The 12269-nt window shown below is 36.4% G+C and overlaps 1 protein-coding gene across 2 annotated transcripts in view; it reads right to left on the bottom strand.

Moving 5' to 3' along the window:
• hnf4a (hepatocyte nuclear factor 4, alpha) overlaps nucleotides 1-12269 on the bottom strand; it is a 70277-nt gene that overhangs the window by 19859 nt on the left and 38149 nt on the right. The gene's annotated exons all lie outside the window — the stretch shown is intronic.

Here is a 12269-nt window from a genome sequence, read left to right as displayed (position 1 = left end):
TCGTATTTGATACATACGGTTTCTGAAATGTTTTTGCGTCTGACATCTTTTGCATAATTTAATGGTAAAAATTTTGTTCGAAATCCTATTGTACACAATCAGATATACCTGATAACAGCCAGTAGAAGACTACACAAAAAATAATCGCATAGTAATAAATTATTAATATCAAAAATGTATTTCTGTTTTTTCTTTTTACATATTTTGTTAAAAGGGCAAATAAGGACTTCAAACCAAAAAAAAGTAATTTTCTGTTTTGTTTTATTCTTGGATCGGGCTTTAAAGGGTTAAAATATTTGATAATTTTAAGTTTAACTTTTCCAAACCTTTTCATGTCTTTCATTCTCTGGGTCCAGTCCGACTCTGCAGCCAGGTATCGGGTGTCGGGGCCAAAAAATGGCGTTGGTGCAACACTACCATAAACACCAATATCCAATGGTGGAACGTAACATTTACTTGATTACTGTGCTTTAGCACTTTTTTGGAGTATCTTTACTTCCGTAATTTTTAGGTGGGGTGTATTTCTAACTTTAACGCCGCTAAATTTCTAGGAAACTGTTTGTTTCTTGTTACTTTTAGCTCAGCTTAGCGTTGTCATCCGCTGGTTTTCTTTATTCTTTTTTCCATCATGACAGATAGCAGCTCTTAGGACTGAATCTGGACTGTTTTACAGATTTGCATGACGTTCCACAAATGCAAAAAACTCGGGGCTCATATTCGAGTTTATAAATGTTGTTAAGGCGTTAGTTGTTGCCATGTGGCCAAGTTGTTCAGTAGGATGAATCTCAAAGCAGAGATATAGTTTCTTTGTGGTAAAAGATTCAACCTTAAACCTTTATTCCACAGTGAAAGAATGAGGAGGATTAAGACTCTTCTGTTCTTTTTTATGTGTTTTTAGATAAGAAATAATAATCAAAATAGCTGTATTTTTTTTCTTGTGGCATTTCTATGCTGAACTTCTTTCCAGATGGTGTAGAATCTGTATCAGATGTTTCTACGCGTCAATGCATCAGATGGTTTCTGCAAGTTACAGGTTCCTTAAAATTACTCTGAAAATCAGACAGAAATCTACTGATATAAAAAAATATATATATATAATTTCTACTTTTGAATACTTAAGTATTTTTAAATGCATGTACTTGAAGTATTGCAGTACTTTAATACTTTAACTTGAGTAGATGTTTGACTGAGTAACTTTTACTTGTAGTAGTAAGATTTGACTATAAGTATTAATACTTTTACTCAAGGATCTGTAAAGCTCTTCTGTCTGCAGGATTCAGACCTGCTTTCCATGCTATAGGGAGTTAATTCAGCCATAATGAACTGGATTCTAACTCCTGCTGAAGCAAAGCGAATCCTTTCTGTAAAAGCCGTCATTGTTTCTTGATCAAAATGCTTTGAATTTCTTGTTGCAAACGCAGTCGATTCTCTGAGAGACGTGGAGCCTTGACTCTTCATAAATCCTGCCTTCCCTCAGAACGGTGGAAAAAAACCAGTGAAAGAAAAAAACTGTGGTTCTGAGAGGAACGTTTCTGTCTTATTTATCAAACTAAACAGAGATATCAGGAAAAAAAGGTTATTTTTCTATGGCTTATTGTTCAAGTAGCTCATTTAAAGCTGGACTAAATTCACTGAATAAAAAGTTCATCTGGTTTCTAGCAAAACTCAATGCGGCCAAAAAATGTATCATTCTGAGATAAGTATGTACACATTTCTGCAAATAAGATAGGACACAAGATTAAAATGAATTCATTTAAAGTTATATTGTGTTTCACTTTTACATGATAACTTTTTGTTCCTCTATAAGCTGGATGAATAATTTAATACTGAGCTAATTCACTTACCCATAAAAATAAAGAGATCCATACACTTCCATACACAGTCCAATCTACGGAGCCCCTAAAGGGACATGGAGGGGAAAAAAAGAACTTTGTGAGATCCTGCAATAGTTTTGTGAGATCTCACAAAAGTATTGCGGGATCTTGCAAAAGTTTATTTTTTTGCGAGATCTCGCAATACTTTCGCGAGATTCCGCAATACTTTTGCAGGATCTCGCAATACTTTTGCGAGATCCCGCAGTACTTTCGCGAGATTCCGCAATACTTTTGCGAGATCCCGCAATAGTTTTGTGAGATCTCACAAAAGTATTGCGGGATCTCGCAAAGTTTATTTTTTGCGAGATCTCGCAATACTTTTGTGAGATCTCACAATACTTTCGCGAGATTCCGCAATACTTTTGCAGGATCTCGCAATACTTTTGCGAGATCCCGCAATAGTTTTGGGAGATCTCGCAAAAGTATTGCGAAATCCTGCAAAAGTATTGCGGGATATCGCAAAAGTTTATTGTTTGCGAGATCTCGCAAAAGTTTTGCGGGATCTCGCAAAGTTTATTTTTTTCCTCCATGTCCCTTTAGGGGCTCCGTACCAATCCAACTTTATTATAAAGCACTTTAAATTACCAAAGGGACCGACGTTCTTTGCAGAAAACTTCAAATAAACATTTATAATAAAATAGTAAAAGGTTATTAGGAAAAAAACTGCAGAAATTTAATATATATCATGACTAACTATGGGGGGAATTTTGTTCCAGTATTGTTGCAACAACAAAAAAAAAAGTTTTTTACACGGAGATTAAACTTTCGAAACGTGAATTTTGTTGCAATTTCGTTGTAAGCAAAGAACACGTTTTCTGAATGGAAATCAAAGTCATGAAGCCTTGAAAAACCTCTAAATCAATAATTGGAGAGTAGCTTCACTGTTTTCTGAGAGTTTGTTTTTCAAAAATGTTCTAATTTCTTAAATATTTGATAAATTCTAGCTTTACTTTTTCAAACCTTTTCATGTCTTTCTTTCTATACGAATATTTTTTAGCTTAATTTTTTTTCGTAATTATTATTTTCAGATTCAGTATTTCAAAATGCATTAGTTTCAAATTGCCTTATAGATCGCATTCTCTCCACTTTAAGCCTATCGGTTAGAGCAGTACGCTGAGAAGGTTGCAAGTTCCCAGTTCAATCCCCACAGCAGGCACTCTGGGTCCCTGAGTAAGACCCCAACCCCACACTGCTCCCCAGGCGCCGCACAATGGCAGCCCACTGCTCCCCAAGGGGATGGGTTAAATGCAGAGGTAAATTTCTCTATATTGAGATCAATAAAATTCCATTTACGTATTTAATCTATTTTTAATAGAGATGCTTGCTGAAATAAAAGCCTGGCTGCTAACGTCCAGCAGACCAATAGAAATGCGTCTTCACTCCTCTCTATAGAGAAAAGCCCCGCCCCCAGAAGAGTAGGATGTGATCTGTAAAATGCAATCTGAAAAGAATGAAATATGTTCAACTCAATCTGAAAAACAGAAATATAAAAATAAATAAATACATTTTAGAAAGAAAATCTGAGGAAACTGCAACGTTACTCTTTAAATCTTTTGTTGATAAAGAAGTTATTCAAAATTGAATTTCTGGATTGTGTTATTTCTTTCTTTTTCTAATATGTTGTAATTTGGCTACAATTGTAAAGAAGTTGTTGTAATTTTGCTTTTTTATATTTATGTCCTTATTTACAGCAATTAGGGAATTTTTGTATTTAAACCTCATTCACTCAGGCCCAAAATTATTTATGTTCGCATTTTTGCATCCATATCATCTTCCTGTATTTCTGTTAGTTCACACCATTATTAGCAGTTTAAGCATCGTAGAAAGAGAGAAATACCTTATAAACTATCAGTATGCATTATTTATTTATTTTTGGGAGCTAAAGACGTTATTTTCAATAATTTAATCATTTTGATTTACCTCATTGATCAAAGTGAACCAAACTGTCCTGAATCCGTATATAAAGGTATCAATCAGGAGGATGAAGGAAACCAGTTCTATTCCAAATCTATTCCAAAAAATTATTTTATTTCTTTAAAAATATACAGAAGAAAGTATAATTTTGTAACTGTATGGAGTGAGTTCTGTTCCATTAATTTTGTAAGCAAAGAACACATTTTGTATATTGAAATAAAAAAAAAAACATTCCAGTAATGAAACTTGAAAAACTTTAAAATAAAAATAAAGCATTTTCACTTAAATAACTGTTAAAATAACAGAGTAACTTTGCTGTTTTCTCATATTTTCAATTTTAATTTCAAAAATATCTATTTAAAATTTTTTTTCTCTCAAATTTCTGGTTTTGATGAGGATGAACTTTATGGTCCCAAAGGTAAATTGTCTTCAGATAAATTTTTACCAAATTGTATTATTTGCTTTTTTGTTTTTCATTTTTATAAAAACAAAAATTGTGTTATTGTGAAATGATGTTTTAACGATCACATTCGCTTCACTTCAAACCCAACACATACACACATACACTCCAATAAAAACATTCATACAGACCAATAGAAATGCATAACTGCTCCTCACTGGAGGAAAGCCCGCCCCCAGAAGTAAAAAGCTAAAATCTTTAAAATGCAATTTAAAAACAAATATATATATATATGAAAAAACATTTAAAATCAAATTCTGATTAAAAGGAAAATCTATGTTACGGTAATCTAAATTGTTTTTTCAACTAAAATGTTTCAACTTTCATTTCTGGATTGCATTTTTTCCCCGTATTTTCATAAAAACAAAAAAAAAGCTCTTTGAAACAATGGTGGAACATGATTCACTCCATACAGGTGTGACTAATAACCACCCATCTCTGTGTAGGAGCAAGTCTGCATGGAAGATGAAACGCCTGCACAGCTAATCAGTGTATTACACCTTTTTATAGTTTTGTTTTGCTTTCCCCTTCTAGATTATGTCACATTTAGCAAATTATTAAACATTTTATATAGTTGTGGACATCTTTTTCAGCATCCAACAGCATCGATAGATTAATCATATTCAGCGATGCAATCTGTTAAAGTAACATCTACTGTAGAAGTCATTGTGAAAAGCTTAAACTCGTTAAATACTGAGGTGAATGTGATGAAATTCAACTTGACCAGTTTTTCCTGGAAAGGAAACACCTGAGTTGGTTTTACTTGTGACTTTTTCCACGGTGAACAATAAATCTGATTGTTTTGTCAAAGTGGCCGCCTCGGAGATGTCTCAAAGCAAACAGTGGTTTTGTATTTGAAGAGAAAGTGGCGGTCCACACCGACAGGTTCAACGATCCCAAGTTCGCCCAGACCTCCAAGGCTGTAAACCCCATATAGAAAAACCTGTTAACCGTGCACTTAAATTACACTGAGCACTTGTAAAATCATTTTTTTCCCGCCTGCAAGCAAACACAGTAACATTCCTCCAGGCTTGTTCATGATTCTGACATGATTTGATTAAATATTGACAAACGCCACCCTTAGAGTAATCCAATCAAGATGTAAATGGATGGAAACTCCTTTCTTTTCTCGTTTTTAATCTTGCCCTATCACCGATTTAGATTAAAGATCTTTACAGACAGAGCAGGGCATGAAGACATTAGTGGAAACACCCAAGATCAAAAAAAACGATTAGCAGTCTGGTTGACTGTGCATCGGCTCGATCGGAGCATGTTGTTTCACCTGCATGTACAGAGGTCATCGGTTACAACATCGCTCCACGTTCGATCTGTGCTGCTCTTCTGCTCTGGTCATATTTACTCAAGAAGTGTGCTGATTATTTCAAAGCAGGGAGCGCGTGAGCGGGCGGTGGGGGTTCAGGAGATGGGAGAATCACTGTGCTGCTATGAATGAGTCACTCACAGCAAATCTTATCTTCCCAGTCATTAAAAGTGTTTTTATCGCTGCTCCCATCTTAAAGTTTCAGCAAAGTCCTCAAGGAACAGTCGTATAGTGAACTATAAAGTATAATCTGTAAGGTTACAGCGTTCTTAATCACAAACTGACAAACTGTTCCCATAGGTTTGATAAAGCAGCTCCAAAAAAAAAAAAACTACTTCCGTGACTTCTCTGGACGTAGATGTGGAGGTCTAGTCTTAACATGTTCCTTCGTTCTGATAACACACAGGCTGCACTGCATGTAAAACCTTCAAAAAATGTGTGAGTTTTCTCTAACTTCTAAGCTGAGCTCCACACGCTTCACTTTTGCAGCCATATTGTCCAGAAATCTCCGAAATGCAACCGATCTTAGTTGTAGACACTGACACGGTCTCCAAAGCTATGACAGACTATTAGGGCCAGGGTTTTTTTTTTTAATTAGAGAATAAACTCATAATATTACAAGAATAAAGTTGCAATGAGAAGATAGTCATACATTTTATGAGAATAAAGTCGTTACATTACAAGAATAAAGTCGTAATACTAAGAGAATAAAGTTGTAATATTAATGAGAATAAAGTTATAATATTACAAGAATAATGTTGCAACGAGAATAAAGTCATTAATTGACAAGAATAAAGTCGTAACATTACGAGGATCAAGTCGTAATATTACCAGAATAAAGTTATAACAAAAATAAAGTCATAAAATGACATTAAAAAAGTCATTATATTAACAAGAATAAAGTCATAATACTAAGAGAATAAAGTTGTAATATTAATGAGAATAAAGATATAATATTACAAGAATAATGTTGCAACCAGAATAAAGTCATTAATTGACAAGAATAAAGTCGTAACATTATGAGGATCAAGTCGTAATATTACCAGAGTAAAGTTATAACGACAATAAAGTCATAAAATGACATTAAAAAATTCATTATATTAATGAGAATAAAGTCGTAATATTAAAAGAATAAATTCGCAAAAAGAATAAAGTTGTGAGAATAAAGTCGTAATATTACCAGAATAATGTTGCAACCAGAATAAAGTTATTAATTGACAAGAATAAAGTCGTAACATTACGAGGATCAAGTCGTAATATTACCAGAATAAAGTTTTAATATTAATGAGAATAAAGTCGTAATATTAAAAGAATAAATTCGCAAAAAGAATAAAGTCGAAAAATTATGAGAATAAAATCGTAATATTAAAAGAATAAATTCGCAAAAAGAATAAAGTCATAACATTTACGAGACTAAAGTAGTAATATTAATGAGAATAAAGTTATATTTATGACAACTCTTACAAAAAGCACCTAAAATGAGGAATGTGGAGCATCATGTGAAGTTCTACTTTAGCATCGGTTTGACGAATCAGGAAATCTTTTAGCAGCAGCATCAAACTGGGCAGGATGTCAAAGTGGACTCTGGTTGCTGATTGGTGGAGCTGGTCGACTGTCATCTGCTGGGCGGAGCTCCAAGCTTATGATGACTTTATTCTCTTAATTTTTCAGCTTTATTCTCGTAATTTTCTGACTTTATTCTCGCATTTTCTTAAAAATCTGTAGCCTGGCCCTAATGCCGGGTGCTAATAAGAATAAAGGAAGGTTAAACAAAAGTATTTGTTAGGAAGAATCAGGAAGATCTTCTGCACAGGATTATTAATTAATGTATTTGTTTCTTCTCCTATTTTCACTGATACAGTTGAAAGTATTATCAAAACTATTTTTCTTTTACTGTGGAACAACATGGACGTGGCAACTCCTACCAGTTTATAGGGTTTTTTTTATGATAAGTTGTAACTTTAAAAAAATATTATTTTAATGTAAATACAATGCAATAAAAGTACTATAATCTGTTTAGCTTCGATAAATTTAACAGTAGATCTGAAGCTGAAGCTTCCAACAGATATCACAATCCCTCCAACCCTGACCTTAGAATCCAAGATGGCTGCTCTACATGTAAAATATAGGCCTTAACTCACAGGAACGTGAGTACGGACTCATTTTCTCGCCAAGTATGTTCTTGAGAAGAACACAGGAAAATCTGGGCTTTGGGAAGACGGGAGCACGCAGAATAAATCTGGGTCAATTGGAATAGAAGCGTATTCGTGACATCACCACATTAAAAGCTAGTCTGGAGCTACAATTCAGCTCCTGTTATTTATAGTCTCTAGATTATAATAAATTATGACCTGTAATTTGGTGGGGGAATAAAGATTAACACAATCAGATAAACACAAATCAAATGAGCTGTTAGCCTTGGAGCTCCACTGGCTGCCGCAGTCCTCTCAACATCTGAACTTTTTTTCTATTTACGCAATAAATCTGTAAAAAGGTAAGATAGTAAGGCTTAAAGTATAAAGTTCTCACCTTAAATCATTTTTAAATGTACTTTTATAGAACAACGGCAACAGAAAAGACAACTTTTAACTTAATACTCTGAGCTCTGTGAGCTCCACTGGAAGCTGCTGCTGCTGCAGTGCATGCTGGGAAACCTGTCAGTGGTGAGCCCAATTCACTTTCCAGTTCACCAGATCATCCAGTCAAATTGATTCAAAGTTTCTATCTAAGGAAAACCAGCTGATTGCATCGACTCATTGACTCTTCAGCAATCCCTCACACTAAGCATGCTTGTAGCAACAGTGGAGAGGAAAAACTCCCTTTTAACAGGAAGAAACCTCCTGCAGTACCACCAAGCAACTGTAAAAGGCGGCCCTGTCAAGGAAACACAAAGCCAGGCAGACGAGCTCCGAGCCAGCTTCCATGTCAGAGGATGAAGAGAACACATCCAGTTAGTCACAGTCAGAGAAACAGGACTACACTGGAAAACAGGCCGATCTCCAGCATCTATAAACAAAGGTGTTGATGGCAGCAGCACAGCTGATATTTCTCTCCATGATGGAGTCACAGCCAAACAGGAACAACCGACAAGTCTGCTCTGATGCATGCTGGGTAAAGAGGGAGGGGCGAGTACAACTTCCGGGGACTTTGTCTATTCTCATTCTCTATTCTTGTGAATTGGAACAGTGCTGGAACTGATGATGTTTAACGAGGACATGAGAACCCACAGGTACACATATCTAGAAACGGCCATGGTGATAATTGGAGTGATTAAAGGTTGATCTACATTCATATCTCAGCCTGTCTTGGTGAACACATTGTTACAATGAATTGATTAAATGGCAATAAATAAATACAGGTTGCAGTAATTATGCTTTTCAAGGTCATCAAGTACAATAAAACATGTTCACGTTTTTTTCTCCGTAACTTCCACCTTTATCAATTAATTAATGCAATTTCAGCTACTAATTAATGCATTCTATACGAGGTGAAAGCTAGGTATGCATTCAGACACTTTATGAATACTTAAATTAGCAAAGGTGGAGCCGTGCATCATGTGATGATTTATGACACTCCAACCAGCAGGAGAGCAAATAAAGAATTTCTTATTTCCCTGTTTATGAGCTGCAGCTTTACAGGCCTTCAACTATCCAGCTTCATGAGGCGTTCCAGGTAGTTTTTACTAGTCTGGGCTCTACAATGCTAACATGAATAAAAATGAAAAATAAAATGCAGGCGCTGTGTGTAAAAAAAGTGCAGAAAAACTGTTTATTATTGCAACTTTAAGTATCAAACCTTTTTGATTTTAAAGGCAATATTTGTTTTAACTTCAGGTGAATTTGTAAGAATGCTGCAAATGTCGTCCTTAAAGTTGCTTTTTGTTAACTTAGATTTAATAAACTATAATTAACGATACAGTTAGCACTGTATGAGTTTATGCTACAGGTAGCATTAGCTCAAAGAATAATAAAATAGGGAAATGGTTTTAAAATAATTCATAAACTTTAAAGTCGGATCTTAATTTTGATGATGTTGTTCCTCCTTTTTTGTTTTGAAGGTGCTAAACAAAGTACTTAATAATTTTCCTGTGGTCATGATATGAGATTTGAAGGAAGAAAACAGAACGGTGTGCAGATAATCTGGTATTTATGGTCACACATGGCATAATTAGTGGGCCTAATTCCAGGTTATTAAATGTTATCTTCTAGGTGATCACACATTTATCAACCCACAGAGGCATTTACTGTCTTTAACATGTATCAATAAACAGTAAGGAAAAAACCCAAAAAGTCTAACGTATGAGGAAAATAATTCTTTTCTGAAAAGTGTGGCATGCATTTGTATTCTACCTTGCTCTTTTAGATGTAACATCTCCACCAACCTTTTTATATGAAGAGACTGAAATGTTTTCCTTTCATTTGTATTTATTTACTTCCATCTAGCTTCCCATAATGCTATAGGGCAGGGATCTGTAACCTGCAGCTCCAGACCCAGATGTGGCTCTTTGGACCCTCTACACCGGCTCTTAAAGGAATAGTACACCCAAAACATGATTAGCCTTCATTTTCTACTCACCCCCATGCTGAACAACACTCTGGAGTACTTTTTTGATATCTCAAATGCATCTGGAGATCTGGGAGGCTTCTTGCTGTCTGCTGACATTCAAATAATGGAGGTCTACGGTGCCCGAGGCAGAAAGGTCCATAAAAGTCCACAAAAACGTGTCAATATTACTCCATACTGCTCGTCCAATGTATTCCAAGTGTCCTGAGTGGGTAGCGTCCAGAATTTACTCGAAACGAAGTCATTTAGAATGTTTTTAGAGCATAAACAGTAGTGTATAGGATTTCCTAAAAGCGCGTTCACGAGTCTACGGAAACCGCGGCAGACCAAACCAGATGAAAGTGCGCATTCAGCGTCTGCTCTGCCGATAATGCAAGCGTAGAAGAAGAAATGTGCTGTTTACCTGTGCAAAGAAAGAAACAACAAAAGAAAAATGTCTGAGGACTTCAGTGTTGAGGAAGAGCATGAGTTCTTTGCCGAGCTGAATGCGCACTTTCATCTGGTTTGGTCTGCCGCGGTTTCCGTAGACTCGTGAACGCGCTTTTAGGAAATCCTATACACTACTGTTTATGCTCTAAAAACATTCTAAATGACTTCGTTTCGAGTAAATTCTGGACGCTACCCACTCAGGACACTTGGAATACATTGGACGAGCAGTATGGAGTAATATTGACACGTTTTTGTGGACTTTTATGGACCTTTCTGTCTCGGGCGCCATAGACCTCCATTATTTGAATGTCAGCAGACAGCAAGAAGCCTCCCAGATCTCCAGATGCATTTGAGATATCAAAAAAGTACTCCAGAGTGTTGTTCAGCATGGGGGTGAGTAGAAAATGAAGGCTAATCATGTTTTGGGTGTACTATTCCTTTAATAGTGGCTAAAATGTATATAAAAAGCTAAATAATTGTTAGAAATATTTTATTTATACTCCGTTTGTGTTTCATCGGTTGCAGTGTTGGGCACGTTACTTTGAAAAAGTAAGTAGTTATAGTTACTAGTTACTTCTCCCAAAAAGTAACTGAGTTACTAACTGAGTTACTCCACAATAAAAGTAACTAGTTACTAGCAAAAGTAACTATTGCGTTACTTTTGCGTTTCTCGCCCCCGTAAACCTCACCACCCGGCCCCCACCTTCTCGCTGTGTGTTTCAAAGCCAGCTGAATAGAGCGGACGACAAAGACAAGAACCTGCAGAGAGTTTAGCATTTATTGCAACTCAAGGTAAATGACATCAGGGGGGAACGCCATGTGAAGTTTTTTAACAGGGCGTTCAGATCTGGTGAGTGAATGAAAGGAATAACTAGTGATGTCTGATTCTGAAATCCTGTGTGTTTGGGTTGTTATAGATACTGCAACATCTATCTATCTATCTAGATCTATACTCTGTGTGTGACATAAAATATGGATCTCCATCCCTGCCACAAAGGCCATCAAATAATGTTTAACATAAAAAATACAATAGGTTGAAAAGGCAAAGTATCCATCCATCCATCCATCCATCCATCCATCCATCCATCCATCCATCCATCCATCCATCCATCCATCCATCCATCCATCCATCCATCCATCCATCCATCCATCCATCCATCTATCCATCCATCCATCCAGATTTCTCTCTTTCTCCATATAGGCTAATGATCGTTCACGCTCTCCATAGTTCTCCTGTGGCGCAAGCACAGGTCGACTGTTGCGCGCCTTTAGCTAGCATGCGCGTTTCCTGTCGCTTGCGTGGTCAATTGTGCCGCCTGCGCTGTGCGGAGATGCAGGGGAAACCGTATCTGATGGGGAAACGAAGCTCGACGTAACACCGGTATTTCCATCTGGAAAACGCTGTTTTGCTGCTGGAGTCCTCCTGACTCTCCATCTCTCTGTGTGTGCTGTACGTTAACACCCGCCAGCAGAAACACCCACCTACCCAACTGACAGACGGAATCTCACTATTCATCAGCTAATCTCATCCTCCCCTCTCTAAGGACAAGGCGTGCACGAGTCCTAGCATGAAAAAAGGTTCATTGTGCGACCTGAGTGACGCGCAGTAACGGGGTGTCTGCAATGGTAACTGCGTTATAGTTACAGTCAAAGTAATTAGTTAGATTACTCGTTACTAACACAAGGTAACGGAGTCCGTTTCTTCCAT

The sequence above is a fragment of the Cyprinodon tularosa genome, unplaced genomic scaffold (assembly GCF_016077235.1).
Source record: "Cyprinodon tularosa strain WSP-4 unplaced genomic scaffold, ASM1607723v1 ctg587, whole genome shotgun sequence".
In the NCBI taxonomy this organism is placed as follows: Eukaryota; Metazoa; Chordata; class Actinopteri; order Cyprinodontiformes; family Cyprinodontidae; genus Cyprinodon; species Cyprinodon tularosa.
The sequence above is the reverse complement of the archived record's forward strand: the minus strand, read 5'-3'. Positions and strand labels throughout refer to the sequence as shown.